The sequence below is a fragment of the Olea europaea genome, unplaced genomic scaffold (assembly GCF_002742605.1).
Source record: "Olea europaea var. sylvestris unplaced genomic scaffold, O_europaea_v1 scaffold124, whole genome shotgun sequence".
NCBI lineage: Eukaryota > Viridiplantae > Streptophyta > Magnoliopsida > Lamiales > Oleaceae > Olea > Olea europaea.
In genome coordinates this window covers 308694-327909 of record NW_019229835.1, presented here as the reverse complement: position 1 = coordinate 327909, position 19216 = coordinate 308694, and positions in this window count along the sequence as shown.

Genomic DNA, 19216 nt, shown 5'->3' with positions numbered 1-19216 from the left:
CAGGGCTGACCAACGTCTATTCAGCAGACATCCAGGATTAAACCAGACTCACCTATTTTGAACAGTGTCTATCATGTAAGATTAAACTAATCTCACTTCTTTTCACTAATGGCTCTGATACCATTTAAGACCCAGGGGAATAGGAGATAAAATAGAAGAACAAAAATTATTGAAATAGATAATTTTATTGAAAATTGAAGAGGATTTAAATATTACAATGATTATTGATAAATATTTGAGAGAACAAATTACAGAGAAAAATAAAACTTTTTCTAGCTGAATTCGCTCTGCCCTGAAATGAAATCTTGAACTCTTTTTATAATGAAGTCCGGACTTAAAATTTCTTTCATTTGGGAGAAAGAATCTTGAGCAAAGGAGTGGACGACATCATAATGAAGCATCTTGAAAAGCAGCAAGCAAAGGAGTGGACGACATCATAATGAAGCATCTTGAAAAGCAGCATCAACTTTATTCAAAAAGTTTCCAATTTTTGACTTCTTTTAATAAAGATAATCTTTTTCTTTATTAAAAGGGATATTGATGTGTGACACAAAGTTGATGGGAATCTTGACAAATTTTGCACCACTGGTTTTGAATTGGACAGAGATTAAGCAAAATCTCTCTTGATCTGTAAACCCTATATTTTCTTAAATTCATCGAGAAAACTGGGTCCATATAGTCATTTTGAAGTTTTTTTTGAAGCTTGAGCAACTTTCTCTTGAGCAAGATACTCAGTATAATCATCACCTAGATCAACTAAGTCATCACCATTGTCAGTCTCTTGAGAATATTGAGATTCTTCATCTTGGTCTGATTCATTTGTTTTTGAAGATCCTTGTTTAAAAATTTGATCGTAAATTTCTAACAATTCTTTAGGATCTTTGCATTTTGATAACATTGCAATGATTTTTTGTTTTTCAGTCAAAAAATCAGCTTGATCTTCTTGTTCTTTCTTTGAAAATTTAGGTACACCTAAATTTCTTTGTTCTTGAATCCATGCTTGAACTGCCTTTGGACAACAATTTGTTTCTTTAAACTTTGCCCACCATTTAATTTTGAATCTTCTTGTAATTTGCTGACAGGAGTAATCATCCTTGAAATTTTGATATTGAAAGAAATCCCAGCAGAAAATCCAGGAAACTCTCATGTTGAACGCGAACTGAAACAAAAGATTTTCTTGAAGCTTTAGAAAAGGTTTTGCTTCTTTTTTGAAGTGTTCATATCCTTGAAGAACTAGACTGGGTAAAATTTGTTCTTCAAGTCCATGATACAAGAACCATGTTTGAAACCAACTCGGAAAATGAGGGTTACAATTTTGATTAAAAATAATGAATCAAGAATGGGTAACAGGTCTAAAGAGAAAAACCTTATACCAAGCATTTTGGTAATCAAAATAATTAAAATTTTCTGGACAGGTAAAATCTGTCTTTGAGAGACGAAGTCTCTTTTCTTCCTAAGGTTTCTGTCCCCAATCTTCATAAGACAGAACTCTTGTAATTGAGATTTTTGAAAACATAATTTTTGATTTGTCTCTTGGTTCAGGAGTATGAGAAATTATAGCAGAACCAGTCAAAAGAAGAATGGTCTCGTAATATTCTCTAGTTTTTTGGATATTTGAAGGCATGAACCAAAAGTTTTGAGGAAGGATAGATTCTAGGCAATCATCAAGACCACCATATCTATTGATCCAAGAGGTTTCCATTGTAAGAACAATGTCGGAAATACTCTTAGTGAAATATTTGAAAGAATTTGGAGGGTTAATTTTGATATTTCAGTTACCTCATTGTAGAATAGAAATATAACATACTTAACATATTACTTATAATACATTACCCAACGGATGATGCAATGTAAAACATAACGAAATACTGAATTTAATAAAGCTACCCTTGATAATCTATTATTAATAATCTCAATGATAGCTTGATTAGTAATATTGAACAATTTCATGCAAATTATCCCAGGGAAAGAAGCCCGATGTGCTCTCTGGGAAAAGTCCGTAGCTGACAGTATCTTTCTTCAGTTTTTCAATGCTCAAATGTACTGAGTAGATAATGTTGTAGTACTCAATTGGGTTGCAAGAAGATCCTTAAAGCTTCACAGTGAAGGAAAGGGAGTCCATGGATGGGTGATGCAGCTTTCCATTTTTTTTTCGACGGAGAAAGGGGTCAAAGATTAAAATAATGTTGAAATGATCTCTAGACTTCCTTAGCTGAGCAAAAAGGCTTCTATTGTTCCGATGAGCAATTGAACACCAGTAAAAATACCTCCTCGCATAAGAATTAATAATGATGTTTTGAATAAAATGACTTGTGGAAATAAAGAGAAAATATGTTGAGAGAAAATTAGACCTCCCATACCTGGCATGCTTTTTAAGTATTTGTAAGTGTTTGATGTCGTGTAATCGCCAGATGGTTATTGTCCACGTGTCTATATATCATCTCCATCCATCAGATAGGTTTCACCCACAACCTGAGTAGATGGTTTCCTTCTACTAGAGAGTTAGTGGGATCAAAGATAACTGTCAATAAAATGTTCAGATAATTGAGAGCCGTAATAATCGATTTATCATAGTGAGTGTACCACCCGAAATTTTAAATCTTAATTCCATATGGGCTAAATTTAATGTAGGTAATTTAGCTAATAAAATATTCAATGTTGAGCCATGTTGTCACACTAAAGTCCAAAAGTTAAAGTGATACGTTGGTCCACTCATTTGCATAAATGATTTATTTTGTTTACGTGTATTTTAGAATTTTATCGTAAGTTATTTGGGGTCAAATAATTAAGTATTTTAAAAGTTGATAAAAAAAATGTATCGATATTATACTTATTTTGTAGCTCGTGTTAAATAACATATTTTGGGTTCAATGACAAATATTTTTAAACTAGTTACCCGAGTTATGTTGATAAAAGGAAAGTATTCTAAATTTTTATATTTTATTAATAAAAAAAATGTAAATAATGATAAAATAAAAGAAATGATAGACACATTGGATTTTGAGAAATTGAAAAGGGTGTAACATATTATAATTAATCATAATTATCCCATTAATTTTAACAATAACTAATTATACCAATAAATTCTTACATAATGTGAAAGGCGTTTGATTTCAAGAATTTAATATGAAATTATTTGATTAAGTCACTGTGAGAGAATTTTATATAAGTAGATTGTGTTCACTTCATTTTCTCATTTTCATACTTATACACAGTTTATTTTGTCTATCAATCTCAACTCATATTTTAGAATTTTCATATCAATCAAGGTAAGAATGCATAGTGCAAAGTGGTAAATTCTTATATTTTGATGTTTTTATAAAATTTGGCATGAAATACGTTAAAGCTTTTAGGTCGAATTCTATGTTAAATTCTTCGGAATGAATCGTTAGGTCGAATATGTTAAATTCTGTGGGATGGGCCGTTTGGTCAAATATGTAAATCTTACGGGATATAGGGATTCTTATGAAATTTCTTGAGCTATTGGATGTCGCAACCAGTTTGCTCTAAATCTAAGAAATGTCGGCATGCCATGTCATTTTATATTTATATCATGTTAATAAGAATATGCACGTATTTCTTAACGAGTGCTTTTTTTTAAAAATATTTACCCTTACAATAAAATTTCATATTAGAACAGGTCGTGTGGATGCCTGGCTGTTTGACCGAGCAATGCTCATAGAATCGTCAAGTAAAATTTCTAAAAATAATAATTTACAAAAAGTCTCATTTGAAGAACATATTTATGAACATTTAATAATTTATGATTTGAAATTGTAGTACTTTAAGATTTCATTTGATGTGTAAACTTTTCACTTAAAATGTTGGTTTATAATTATTGACTTGTCGAACATATTTTAAATTTTGAAATGAAGTAGATTTCTACTTAAATTAAGAAAAGAAGATTTTTGGCAACATTTCAAGTCTATTTTATTTTAAAAAATGAAATAGTTTTTAAAGCGTTACAGTTTGGTATCAGAGCCCAAATCTATCTTTATGGAGTTCGAAAAAAAAAAACTATATTTTTCACCGTCTTGTATAATATGAATTTCGTTACATGAATTATGTGCAAAATTATCGGTCCCAATATTTAGATGATTTAACTTAAACCATGATTTATGATTGTATTAAAAAAAAGAAAAATATCCTTCATTATTTGTAAATGCCATTGTGTACAATTGTGATTTACGTGCATAAATTATTTTTCTTTGAATCATAATTTATTTTTGAAGATTTAATCGTCTAAATGAATAAAAAAAGAGATATTTTATTTTCTATTTTGTTAAATCGTCACGATTATGACATTTGAGAATTTATTGTATTTACTGTTAAAATATTTAATTTCTAAAAATGTTTAATGAATATTTCGAAAAAAGGCTTAATTGAATTATTAGTCAACGTGAGTGTATTTTCCAATTCAAGGTGTTTGTCATCTAGAAGAAAGTATGGCTAATTCTACTCTGTTTGATTTTTCGACAATGCTTGAATTTCAAAAGAAATAAAAAATAAAATAAAATTGATATACAGGTTAGACTTATTTGTGGATAAATGATGCTGCTTAAAAGATTTATAAAATCATACATTGGGTTTTATTTTCATTGGTAGCTGTAAAAAAATTAATTAATTAATTAATTTTTGTGACTTGGACATCCTAAGGTATGCTTACCAATATGGCATCATAATCCATTGTCAATTGGATCTTTGTTCAATTAGAATTGTGCACCAATATTGCTTTGTGACTTCTAGTGTCAGACGGTTTCTCCAATAAGTCATGGATAATATTCATTGGGGTATGTAAAATTAAATAAAATTTACAACCTACAAGCATAAGTTAGTGTATAATAATTTTTCAGGAAATAATTATTGTTATTTTACTAGTTATATGCCAATAAGTGTCTACTTAATTTTATTTATTTATTCCTACACATTAAGAGAATTTTATTAGACAAGTATTAAAATAAGACTCATGGCATTTAGCGTTTGTTAATCTACTACTCATCCAATGAACTCAAGGTATAGAGCAAATGTCATGATTTATTTTATTTCCAATCATGATTTATGTATTATTTAAGCTTGAACTCTATGAAATGATTATAATTGAATGTTTAGAAAGACATATGTTATGCATGCTATTATTTTATTATATATGAAGGTATACTGATTAGTAATTTTATTAAAACTACAAGAACATAATGTATACTTTGATATCACTACAAAAATAGATATAATTGGCACTTATATGAAAGACATGGTTAGAATTTATCAGAACACTAGAAATACCACAGCTTATAGATCAGCGTTGAACCATAGGTCCATCATTCAGTCCTATGAGAATTACGTGACTAACTTGACTCGTTCACTTGTTGAACACGTGCAAGATATCTATAAAAGATGTATGATAGCTATGGAGGCAGGAGTCAAGATCACGCATATTGAGGCTGTAAATGACCTTATACACTCACGATCACCTCAATGTGGAGACATGTAAATTATGGTTAGGGATGAGTTGTTAGAAGGTAACCCTTCAGAGTACCCAACCATAATTGAGTTTGGTATGTACTGTCAAACCTTTCTAGATAGGTGGAGTGAGAGCTTTGAACCCCAACGGAGATAGTGAATAAGCTCAATGATGAGGTTAAGCCTGTGCCTAAGCTAGAGCCAGAACCTCAATTTGAAGTTGGAGAAAAACGAATTTTAGGTCCGGAGATTATTGCAAGGACTGTACTTGCAATGGATAAAATTAGGACAGAACAAATCCTGCTCAAGATAAACAGAAAAGCCATGCAGATCAACGGAGAAAATCGATAGAATCTGAAGTCGATGAAAAAAGTGTTTTTAAAAGTGGCACCATTTAAAAGGAGTTCTTAGATTTGGCAAGAAGGGGAAGTTGAGACCTCAATTTATAGGTCCTTTCGAAATTCAAGACAGAATTGGGAATATAGTGTACTATCTAGCATTGCCACCTAGACTATAGACAGTACATAATGTATTCCACATGTCAATGTTTAGAAATTATGTGCATGATTCTATGCATGTGATAAGCTATGATTAATTGAAAGTACAGAAAGATCTAACGTATGAAGGGCTCCTTTGGAGATTATTGAAAGGAAAATACATGCGTTAAAGAATAGAGAAATTGTCTTGGTTAAGGTTCGATGGAGAAACTATGAAATCGAAGAGGCTACTTGGAAAAAAGAAGAGGAAATAAAAGCCAAGTATTTAGGGCATTTCGACTAAATAAGGTAATTTTGAGGACGAAATTATTTTAAGGGAGTAGGCATATAACACCACAAATTTTAAATCTTAATTCCATATGGGCTAAATTTAATGTTGATAATTTGGCAAATAAAATAGTCCATGACGAGCTTTTTATCACACTAAAGTCCAAAAGTTGAAGTGAAACACGCGGTCCACTCATTTTTATAAATGATTTATTTTGTTTACGTATATTTTAGAATTTTATCGTAAGTTATTTGGGTCAAATAATTAAATATTTCAAAAGTTGATAAAAAATGTATCGATATTATACTCATTTTATAGCTTGTGTTAAATAGCATATTTTGGGCTCAATGATAAGTATTTTTAGACTAGTTATATCCGAGTTATGTTGATAAAAAAGAAAATATTCTAGATTTTTAAATTTTATTAATGAAACAAAATGTAAATAATAACAAAATAATGAAATAAAAGAAATGGTAGATACGTTGGATTTTGAGAAATTGAAAAGGGTGTAATATATTATAATTAATAAAACATAATTATTCCATTAATTAACAATAACTAATTAACCCTATGTTTCTTACTGAATGTGAAAGGCGCTTGATTCCAAGAATTTAATATGAAATTATTTGATTAAGTTACTGGCAGAGAAATTTTGTAAAAGTAGATTGTGTTCACGTCTTTTTCCCATTTTCATACTTATACATAGTTCATTTTGTTTATCAATCTTAACTCATATTTTAGAATTTTTCAAATCATTCGAGGTAAGAATACATATTGCAAAGTGGTAAATTATTATTTCTTGATATTTATATAAATTTTGGCATGGAATACTTTAAAGCCTTCGGGTAGAATTCTATGTTAAATTATTTGGAATGGACCGTTAAGTCAAATATGTTAAATCTTACAGGATAATGGATTCTTATTAAATTCCTCGAGCTATTAAATGTCACAATCAATTTGCTCTAAATCTAAGAAATATCGGTATGTCATGTTAATAAAAATACATACGTATTTCTTACTGAGTGTTATTTTTAAAAAAACTCACCCTTTCAATAACATTTTTACTGAATATATACGTGAACGCGTGGCAGATTGACCGAGTGATGCTCATGAGGTCGCTAAGTAAAATTTCTAGAAATAATAATTTAAAAAATTCTCATTTGAAGAATATATTTATGTTATCTTTTATGCACATTACTTGACATACTTTTTCCTTTTGCCCGAAAATATGATAATTTATGATTTGAAATTGTAGTATTTTAAGATTTCATTTGATGTGTAAACTTCCACTTAAAATGTTGGTTTATAATTATCGACTTATCAAACATATTTCAAATTTTGAAATGAAGTAGATTTTTGGCTTAAATTTGGAAAAGATGATTTTTGGCAACCCTTCAAGTCTATTTTATTTTTTAAAAAATGAAATAGATTTTAGGACGTTACAGTGAGATTCGTCTAGTATAACAAAATTCATGATATCATAATGGGAGTCGCTCTACCATAATGACAGTTGGACTAGCATAGCTGTATTCGATCTGACATAGAGACAGTCAGAGTAGCATAGTTGTAATTGCTTTCCAATGGAGGCAGTCCGACTAGTAGCGATAGTCACTCTACCATAGTGGTAGTAAGTTAATTGTCTGTGCTTGCTTGACCATTGCATCCACTACATATGCCACCTAGCATCACTAGGTCCTTTACCTCTTATTAATAGTTATATTATTAAAAGGTAGCATTTTCATTCATTTTTTTAGGTGACTTTTTTCTTTATGTTTTTCTTGAAGTTTCTTAGTTTATAGTTTTATTCAATATACATGTGTAAATTAGTATAATCATTTTCCTCTAGTCAAGAGATTAGGGTTGGACAAGACTCCGGAACCGAACCCGACGGTTCTTCTCAAGTTAAATACTCGAACGGGTATTTGAATCAAGAACCGACGGGTATAGTTCGGTTCTCGGTTCTAGGCCAAGACCCGAAGAACCGAATAAGAACCGAATCTCCGTAATTTTTTAATTTAATTTATTTTAAATAAGTAAAATTATTTTATTTTTTCTAAATAAATTTATCAACTAGTTAATTTAGTTCAAACCACAAAATATGATTTTCCTGTTTCTAATATTTAGTTCAAAATCGACTTAATCAAATTGACCTCAATTTTATCCAAATCTGTTATTCTACTGTACTGCCGTTTCTACCGGAGAAAATCGAATTAAAACTCTACAACATCTCTCTTAATTATTTTGAATTTGCTATTTTTCTCTTTCTATAATTTTAATAATCAAATTTATGAAGAATTCAGCAAAGACAGACGTGAAACACATAAGATTGAACTACATTATTTTGTAAGAGCTAATATTAAATATATCGTTAATTAAATTAACGTATCTTTGTATATATTAAAAAATTTAATTCTAATACGGAACCGAACCGGACCGAACCGAATCGAATGGAACCGAACTTGAACGGTTCCGTAATTAAATTTGGATCCGACGATTCCACTTACTAAATACCCGACAATTTCGGATCAGTTCGGTTCTCGTTAGAACCGAACCGGACCATGTCCAGCCCTACAAGAGATCTTGAAACCATATTTTGCACATTAAAAAGGGAAAAGACTAAAAATAAGAGGAGAGAGAGGAGTCGATCAGCCCATTCTAGATGAGCCAATCAAAGATTAGGAGCCTTGTTGGTCAATCGACCAACCCTCGACAAGTTGTACTGGTCGATTTGCTTGTGGATCGACTAGCAGTGGTTGAACAACCGGCATGTTTACTGGTCAATAGCTGGTTGGTCGACCATCAACTGATTTCGAAAGTTGTCCATAATGGTGATCGATCGCCTACACGCTGACCAAAGTAATATTCACCAATTTTCATGATCATAAATGTTTAACCATTGCTTGACTGGTCAACTTCCTCGTGGCAGAAGACCACTCTTAATGTCAATTTGCTTCTTGGAAGCCAACCATCTTGTAATCGATTGCATAGGTGATTAAAGGATTGCTTTGCTATTTCACAATGTATTAACCTGAACATTGTGTGATTTCAAGCATACCACTCAATCTTGTTTCTCATTTTAAAGTGACATACCATTTTGTCAATTGTATTGTTGATCGACTATAGTCAAATGCGTTAATGTTGTAGAATGCCATCATTGATTGCTACTCAGAAGTTCACATAATTTCACGTTTCATTAGCAGGTTCTATTTCTATAGTCTTGATCGACAATTCTTGAATCCATTTTTTACCTTTTACTCACCGCCTAGTCCCTTGGGTGATTTTGATGTGTTGAGTGTGTAGTTTAATGATTTTGAGCTTTAACCAATTTTTTGGTTGTGAAAGCTCACCACTAAGACTAATTTTTTAGTTTTCTTGCTGACTATCTAGCCCCTCGAGCAATTTTGATTTGTTGAGCACCTATTTAGTGATTTTAAGTTTGAACCATTTTTTTTTTTGAAAGCTCTTCACTAAGACTTAGAGCGATTTTGAGCTTATAATCAATTTTTGATTTTCTTGCTCACTACTTAGTCCCTTAGTGGATTTGTTGTGTTAAGTACGTGGTCTATTGATTTCGAGCCTCAACCATTTTTTTTGTTTTGTTGCTCACTGTTTGACCGTATAGATATTTTAAGTTACCAATTTTTTTGGTATTGTTGCTCACCGCTTGTCCTGTTGTACAACCTTGAAGTATAAAGCAATTTCAAACTAACCAATTTTTTTGAATTTGTTGCTCACTAATAGTCTGTAGAACGATTTCGAGCCAACCAAATTTTTTGGTATTGTTGCTCATCGCTTATCCCATCGTGCAAACTTAAAACGTAGAGTGATTTTGAGTTAACCAAAATTTTCGATTTTATTGCTCACCACTAGATCATAGAGTGATTTTAAGTTAATCCATTTTTTGGTATTATTGTTCACCGCTTAGTCCCTTGGACGATTTTGATGTATTGGACGAAGTTTTGAGCCATGATTCGTACACAAGATCTCAACGATTGTAAATCAAGTCCATACATTTAGATAAAGCTTACTAATATTTAGGGACCCGACAGATGCACTGGGACATCCAGTAAGGCTGTCCCTTTTTTAGTGCCCTCATTGTCCATCACTGTGTAAACGTTTCATTGAACAATGCTAATAATTACAAAACACTAGAACTAGTAACCAACATTACATTAGGGAAATCAATAAACTTCTTAACAACCATATTTACAAGGAAAATTGAAAGACATCCTAATTAATCAATTTATATTTTTTTAACTTACCACTAAGATGCTCACTGCCTAGCTTTGTATGAGGCTTAAAACCAAACATCATGACTGGTGGAGAGCCCTTAGCTTTTATGCTATCAACATAGCACTTTCTCGACCCTTATACATCCAACCCTTGACTAGTAGAAAGTTTCATTACTTAGTAGTAAGTTGAAGGGACTACTCCAACAGCGTTTAACAGTGGTCGACCATAGATTGCATTGTATGTCATGGGGTTTTGACAACCAAAATTTTTTGTCAAGATCACAACACTCGTTGGATAAATGCCTAGTATCACCGAAATTTCTATAGTGCCTTTCGAGCCTAGTGTCATCGAAAGCTCTACAGTACCTTTCGGTATTATAGTTGCTCCTTCAAAGCCACTTAGAGGGATGGTCATGATTTCCAATTTTTTGGAATGATTTTCAAGCCCAAAAATGCCTCTCAAGTAAGAACATTCACTACACTACCGGCGTCAACCAGCATCCTTTTAATATCAAAATTCTCAACAAAAGTAATGCTCTGGTTGATTCTTTTTTTCTAAATAGAGCAAACTCCAATAGAGCGCACATAAGTCTTTCTAGATGAATTTGTGTCTCCAACCATAGCAATCCCACCGAAGATCACATTTATCACTCTGGCCCTAGGGATGATCATCAGTCTTTTCCTTGTCTCAGTTATTTCTCACGTACTTAGTCAGGAACCCCATTTCAAAAGGCCCTTAATCTCCTCCTTCAGGTATATGTAATTTTTCATGTTATATCTTTGGTCTTTATAAAAATGATAGTACTTACTTTTATCCCTCTTGCTGTAGACTCAACCATTAGTTTTTGGCCAATCAAGCTCTTTCATGTTTCATATTTCCATCAGTAACTTAGCATGTAAGATATTCAAAGGAGTGAAGGCCTTAACTTCTTCTCACCTTTGCCTGGTCGACTGTGCCAAGCGACTGCTTCAGCGCATTCCCTTTACTCATGTGTTTGTTTTTCATCTTACTTCTCTCGGTAACTTTTAGCTCATCATGTAACTGTCACTTATGAGTTTTTGGCTCCTATCATTCTTGAAGATTTTTCATGATCCTCTTTGTTTCCTATGCATTTACGTACTTATCTCTCTCCTTCAACAAGTCATGTATTGATTTCGGGGTTTTTTCGAAAACGACATCTTAAATGTTCGATTTTACATTTCGTTCATTAATGTGGTTACCACAGCAGACATTTGGAGGTCCTTTATACTAAGTGTAGCCCGACTAAATCTGGTCAAGTAATCTTACTAGGGCTCATCTTTCTCTTGGACAACCTACATCAATTTGATGATGATCTTCCTCTTTCTCTTACCATACAAAAAATAGGCCACAAAGCTCTTGGAGAGCTCATAAAAGGTTCTGATACATAGAGGTACCAGAGCTGTTACATAGTCTCTAGCTTCTCTCATTAGTGTAGGTTGAAAGGATCCACACATTACTGCGTCTGGGGTTGCATATAGTCTTATTAAATCAACGAAGTTCCATGGGTATCTTGTTGATCCTTGAATTTGTCATTTGCCTCTATCATCGGCTGTATGAGGCCTTTTGGTAGATAGACTGCCATGATTTTCGGAATGAAGGGTCTTCTTCCAAAACCATTTGTCTACGTCTATCATTTTTCCTTGATAATGCATTGTCAATCTTCCGGACTATCACTTCCTCTATCTTGCATTCTAAATCTACCATAGGACGTAAAATATGTGGATACGTGACTTTATGGGACCCTTGGTCTGTAATAGTCTCCTGAATAATCCGGAGGAAAACCATTTGAGCCACATGGGATGGTTGTCCACATGTATCCTGTAGCGAAGCTTATGGTGGATTATTTGATAGACTGGCAATTCTTTGTGTCTGACTTTGTGAAAGTGTCATTATGGCATCCAACTAAGTCTCCAATATGTTAAATTGACTCTACGTCACACACTGAGGTAATAGTGAAGGGGTCTTAACCCTTTATGACAGATTCTGACTCCATTGTATATCTGGCCAAGCGTATCACTCCTAATTCATCTTCTTGACATAGTTTTATGTTTAGTGATTTCCCACATACAACGTTAATGAAATAATGTTGAAATGACCTTTGGACTTCCTTAGAGGAGCAATGACGCTTTTATTGTTCCGATAAGCAAATGAACACCTGCAAAAAAAAAAAAAGAAGGCTAGGGCTTCCCCCCCTTTGTACCTCTGACGTAAGAATTAATAAGGTTTTCAATAAAATGACGTATGGAAATAGAGAGAAAAAACGTTGAGAGAAAATCAGACCCAATACCTGGCATGATTTGGAGTATTTATAATTGTTTGATGTCGTGTAACCGTCAGATAGTTATTGTCCACGTGTCTAGTGTATCATGTCCATCAACCAGATAGTTTCAACCATCACCTAAGTGGATGGTTTTTACCCACTAGTCGGTTAGTGAAAACAATGATAATTGTTAAGAAGTTGTCGATCAACTAAAAAAGATATTCAGATAGTTGAGAGTCGTGATGATTGATCTATCATAGTTAGAGTCATCCAGCATAGTGTAAGTAGTCTAGTATAATGAAATTTAGGATAACATAATGATAGTCTGTTTAGCATAGCGATAGTTAGGGTAGCATAGCGATAGTTGCTCTACCATAGCAACGGTCGGACTAGCATAACATGAGGCGCTCTACCATAGCAACAGTTGGACTAGCATGACGGTAGTCACTTTGACAGAGCGGTAGCTAGAGCATAGCAATAGTCTCTCTGCCATGGTGATAGTCGAACTAGCATAGTGGTAGTCGTTCTACCATGGCGACAGTCAAACTAGCATAGCAGCAGTTGCTCTACCATAGTGTTAGTTAGTTAATTGTTCTTCATTTGCTTAACCATTGCATCAACTATACATGCCCACCTAGCATCAAGGATGCATTTGTCCACCAAGATATCAACTCCCTTGATAACAGTATTTGCATTTCTAAGGACAAAGTCAAAATGGTCCCTTTCTTCTACTTTGATGCTTTGTTAAGCAATGGCTACTCAAGCAATTTTGGGCTGTTGTCAAAATCGTCAAATTATCATTTTCAAGAATAATAAAATTATTAATAGAGCAATTAATCATTAATAAAATTTCGATTATTGTGCATTCAAGTCATCAATTTCAATGGCTTGTAAATGAGGAGGGTTATTTTACATTTGCAAGCAAGTCAAAGGTGGAGACTTAATTGCTCCAAATTTAAGATGAGTGACTAGATTTGTATCAAATATAAATTCGATATTTTTATTACACCAAGTTGAAGACAATTGACCTAGATACATCTCCTCTCAAAGTTGTATGACCTCTAGTGCATTTGTTACTATAAAATTTACAAAGTTTGTGTTTTCTAAGAGAGTAGTGTTTGGTATATATGGAAAAACTATCAAAGGATTACAGAGGGGGATTTGGTATTATTTTATTGGGAGATGGCAAAAAAAGGCCAACCATAAAGTTGTTACCAAATGCTACATTTATAACTGCCTTGACATTTGTTCTTTGTACAACGGGAATAGCTTTTCTAAATTATGTGTTATCATATTGTGATTGTGAAAGCTCTTTTGACTCTCTTTATCTTTTAGACAAAATAAAAAATACAACAGAAGTAGGCTTGTATGAATTGTTATAAGCTATATAAAAATTCTATTTATTCAGGGAAATTTGCAGTCACGATACCAAAACATTTCATTTAATAGCAATCTTGACTCAAACCTTTCATTTTATATCACCCACGTGTACCAAGCCTTTCAAAAATTCTCGTTTGGAATCCAAATGGATGAAAACTATTAGTTTGACTACCACTGGATCAAATAATTGACCTTGATAATAATTTTGACTAAATTTTAAAAGGTTAAAACGATAACTTTACATTATTTATAATAGAACAACTAAAATCAAATAACTAAAGTAAAAAACCAAATAACTTCTTCTACATCCACCCCACACACACCTACCCTACGCCACCCCAAAACCACTACCACAACTATCAGACGGCTCCACCGTACCCACCCAACATCGTAACCATCTTTGGTGCCTCCATCTCCATCGCACCACAACAACATCTCTACCTCAAATCTACAACCTAATTGTCCACTGGATAAGGTTTGACTTTTGACATAAAAATACAATTTGGGGATAGAAATATACAAGATAAACAAGCTATACTGTGGACATTCATGCCACCACCACTGCCACCATCACCATCACCATCACTTTTCCTCACCACCATCACTACTTTCATTAACTAGAATCACTACTTACACCACAACAATAACAAAACCTCAAAATTAAATCTAATTTCAAAATTAGTTTCGATTTTCAAATATGAAGTAAAGAAATCCGTCACACTCTCATTCTTCTTTTATTGGGTGGCAGTGGTGGTGGCGGTTGATTGCCTAGTGGTGGTGGCAAGAACTTAGGGATAAAGGGGATTGTATGGGAATGGGAAAGAAACGGATGGAATTGGATAGTGGTAGTTGTTTTTTTTTAATCTTTAGTGGTAGTCGATCGCATGGGTGGTGGAGGCGTTCGACAATTTGGATGGCAGTGTCGATCAATCACGTGGGTGGTGGAGACGACGACTTTAGGACAAGGGAGATTATATGGGAGTGGGGAAGAAAGGGCTGGGTTTGGGTGGTGGGTTGTTTTTTATCCTTTTTTTTTATTGTTTAAAATATATATTTACCTTTTTACCCATTAAAAATTAGTCAATATTTTGTCAGATCGTTGACCTACACTCAACTAATAGAGAAACTAACAGAAACCATCCATTTGGACTTCAAGTGAAATTTTTTGAAAAGTTTGGTGCCGTAAGTGACATAAATGAAAGGTTTGAGTTAAATCTGCTATTAAATAAGATGTTTGGTATCGAGATTGCAATTTTTCCATTTCTTTATTAAAGCAAAAATACACAGTCAGGGTATACATAGTAAATGTTACCCGTCAAAAAGTCACGAAGATTCTTTTTTGTCACTACAAATAGTTACACTCAATAGAAGTTGTAATTTGGCAAAAGAGAGTCCAAATAAAATTGACCGTGTCTATGCGCGGTGAAAAAATCGAAAAATCGATCAAACCAATCAAACCTAACCGGCTCGGGTCGGTTTGACATGGCTAACTGGTATGATTTTTTTAAAATAAAACCATTGTGGATTGGTTTAGCCATGGTTTGAAACCTCAAAACGCTGGTTAACCGAACTGACCAAACCCACTCAAATGTTAATTCATTTTGTTTTTTAAAGAAAAATAAAAATAAAAATAGGCCCTATCTCATAACTGTATCTCGATTCTCTTCAATATATTATATTACTAGTAAGTAATAGAATTGAAAATTTCTTTACACAAACTCACTATATTATATTTAGCCTTTTTCTAGACTCAGGCAATTAGGTTTCATAATGTGTTTAAAAAACAAAATTCTTAAGATTTTTGTGGAACTGTGACTATTAACACGATTTTATTTGTTAGTCAATAATTTTTGTAATATGAATTTTTTTTTTAGTATATCTGGGTCCAAAATCCAGACAATTTTTTTTAAATTCGATTTTATTTGGTTCGATTTGATTAAAAAGTTAGAATAAGTTGGTTTTGATAGAAATTCACCCAAATAACTTAATTTGATTTTGATTTCAAGTTGAAGTCGAAATCGATCAAAAGTAAGTTGCCCTTAGGGGTGGCTTTGTCAATATCGCGAGCCAAATCGTCCATTTTGTAGAAAACTAGTCATTGTCACATGCGTTGTACGAGTTTTATATTTATTGTGTTTTTATCAGCATCGAATTTGTAGATTTTTCAAAACTTATTAAAGATTCGAAGTGTTTGGTGAAATCCAATCGTTTAGTTCATTGCAATTAAAAGACTTCATAAATAACATTTTTTTAAAAAATTTTTTGCCTACAAATTTTTTTGTTCTTTAATTTGTTAAACCCTTTAGTTTTTTTATTCGTGCTGGTGTAAAATGATAGTTACAATTGAGTTTGCTTAATTTTTTGAAATTATACTTTATTCGATTATTTCTTGTTCAATATTCTAACATTTGAATTTTTACAGGATGAAATACCTTCTAGACGTGGAGTTGAGAAGGATAATAATTGAGATTAAGATTCACGATTTTAGTCATTATCTTGATTTTTTCCGTTTTTGGAAAAAAATTTCATTTCAAACATTAAGGTAAGGAGTGAATATAACATACATTGATCAAGATTTAATTATTATTAACTAAATAATTGATATTTTTCTATAATTATATATAAGATATATTCAATCATTTATCATATTAATGGTATAAACGGGCCACATTGCCATTCAATATAGGAAAACGAAATCGTTTCTGACTGTAAATGCAGTTAAAAAGGGGATAAAAAAGGAAATGAAAAATAAAATTATAAAAAATTATTAAGAAGTTTTTTAATTAAATTGAAATAATTAAAACTTAAAAATAATTAAAATTGAAAAATTTACGTTTTATCATAAAACGAAAAGAATGAAAAAGAATTTTAAATAAAAAAAATATTTATAATATGAAGAAAAAAGAAATTTTAAAACAATTCAAAAAAATATAATAAAAGCAAAACAAATTAAATAAAAGAAATTTTAAATTTTTTTAAAAAAAAATATAAATATCATTTAATTTAAATTAAAAAAATTAAGTTTTATCATAAAGAGAAAAGGAATTAAAAAGAAATTTAAATAGAAAAAATTATTTATATTATTAACAAAACAAATTAAAAACAAATAGATAAGGAAAAAAAATTTCCATCCAAATTATAAACTCTCCTTTTGAATTTCTTTAATAAGAAAAAATTTTCTCCATCCAAAAATTATTTTTCCTCATTTTTTTATTTAGTTTGTTTTATTCATATTTTAAATATTTTTTTCGATTTAAAATTCTTTTTAATTTTTTTTCTTTATAATAAAATATAATTTTTCAATTTCACTTAAATAATATTTATAATCTTTATTTAATTTTGTAACTTTCTTTTGTTTAATTTATTTTTATTATAATTTTTTTGAAAATTTTTTAAAAATTTCTTGCTTGTTTATATTAGAACTAAGTTTTTCTTCGATTTAAAATTCTTTTTGTTTTATGATAGAATGTAATTTGTTCAATTTTATTTAAATAATATTTATTTTTAATTTATAATATTTTATTTCTATTTTTGCCTGCAATTCTTTTTTTTTTTTGTTTTTTAATTTGTTAAATCATTTAGTTTGTAACTATTATTTTACACCAACACGAATAAAAAACTGAATGACTTAACAAATTAAAGAAAAAAATTGCAGGCGAATAAAACCAAAAAAAAGTTACTGTAAAGTTTTTTTAATGAAATTGAAATAATTAAAAAATAAAAAATAAAAATTATCTATTTAAAATTAATAAATTACTTTTTATCATAAAATGAAAAGAATAAAAAGAATGTTAAATCAAATAAAAAATTATCTATAATAGAAAAAAGAAATTTTAAAACAATTAAAAAAATAGATAATAAAAACAAAATAAAAGAAAGTTACGAAAATTAAATAGAGAATATATAAATAGTAATTAGTTAAAATTGAAAAAAATTAAGTTTTATCAGGAAACGAATTAAAAAGAATTTTAAATTAAAAAAAAATTATTCATATAGTGCGTGTGGATGGAGAGATCAAATGCGTGTGGATGGAGATTTCACACGATGGGATCAATGGATGGAAAGATTTATTTTTTTAAAATATATCTTGTTTCATATTGTAAATTTTTTTTTGATTTATAAAAAAAATTCTTTTATTTCTTTTCTTTTTACTATAATATTTATATATTCTTTATTTAATTTTTATAACTTTCTTTTATTTTTGTTTTTATTATATATATTTTGAAAATTGTTTTAAAATTTATTGTTTCTTCATATTATAAATAATTTTTTCTTTGATTTATGATAAATGTAATTTGTTCAATTTTAATTATTTCAATTTAATTTATAATAATTTTATTTCTATTTTTTCTACAACTCTAAATTTGTTAAATTATTTAATTTGTAACTTTTATTTTAGACCAAAATGAATAAAAAAATTAAATGATTTAACAAATTAAAGAAAAAAATTATAGGTGAAAAAATTTTAAAAAAGTTATTTTAATTTTTTTATTAAAATTAAAATAAATAATATTTATTTAAAATTAAAAAATTACGTTTTATTATAAAACGAAAAGAATAAAAAAATTTAAATCGAAAAAAAAATTATTTATAATATAAAAAAATATTTAAAACAATTTTTAAAAAAAAGATAATAAAAACAAAATAAAAGTAAGTTACGAAAATTAAATAAAGAATATATAAATATTATATAATTAAAGTTGAAAAAGTTAAATTTTATCATGATAGAGAGAAATTCCATCTACATACATGTGAATGGAGAGATCCATCCACGGAGATGGAGAGATTTAATTTTTTTCATTTTTTTAAATTTGTTTTGTCTCATATTGTAAATAATTTTTTTCGATTTGTCAAAAAAATTCTTTTTAATTCTCTTCTTTTTACGATAAAACTTAATTTTTTTAATTTTAATTAAGTAATATTTATATATTCTTTATTTAATTTTCGTAACTTTCTTTTATTTTATTTTTATTATATTTTTTCGAAAATTATTTTAAAATTTCTTTTTTCTTCGGACTATAAATAATTTTTTATTCGATTTAAATTTTTTTATGATAAAATATAATTTTTTTCAATTTTAATTAAATAATATTTATTTTT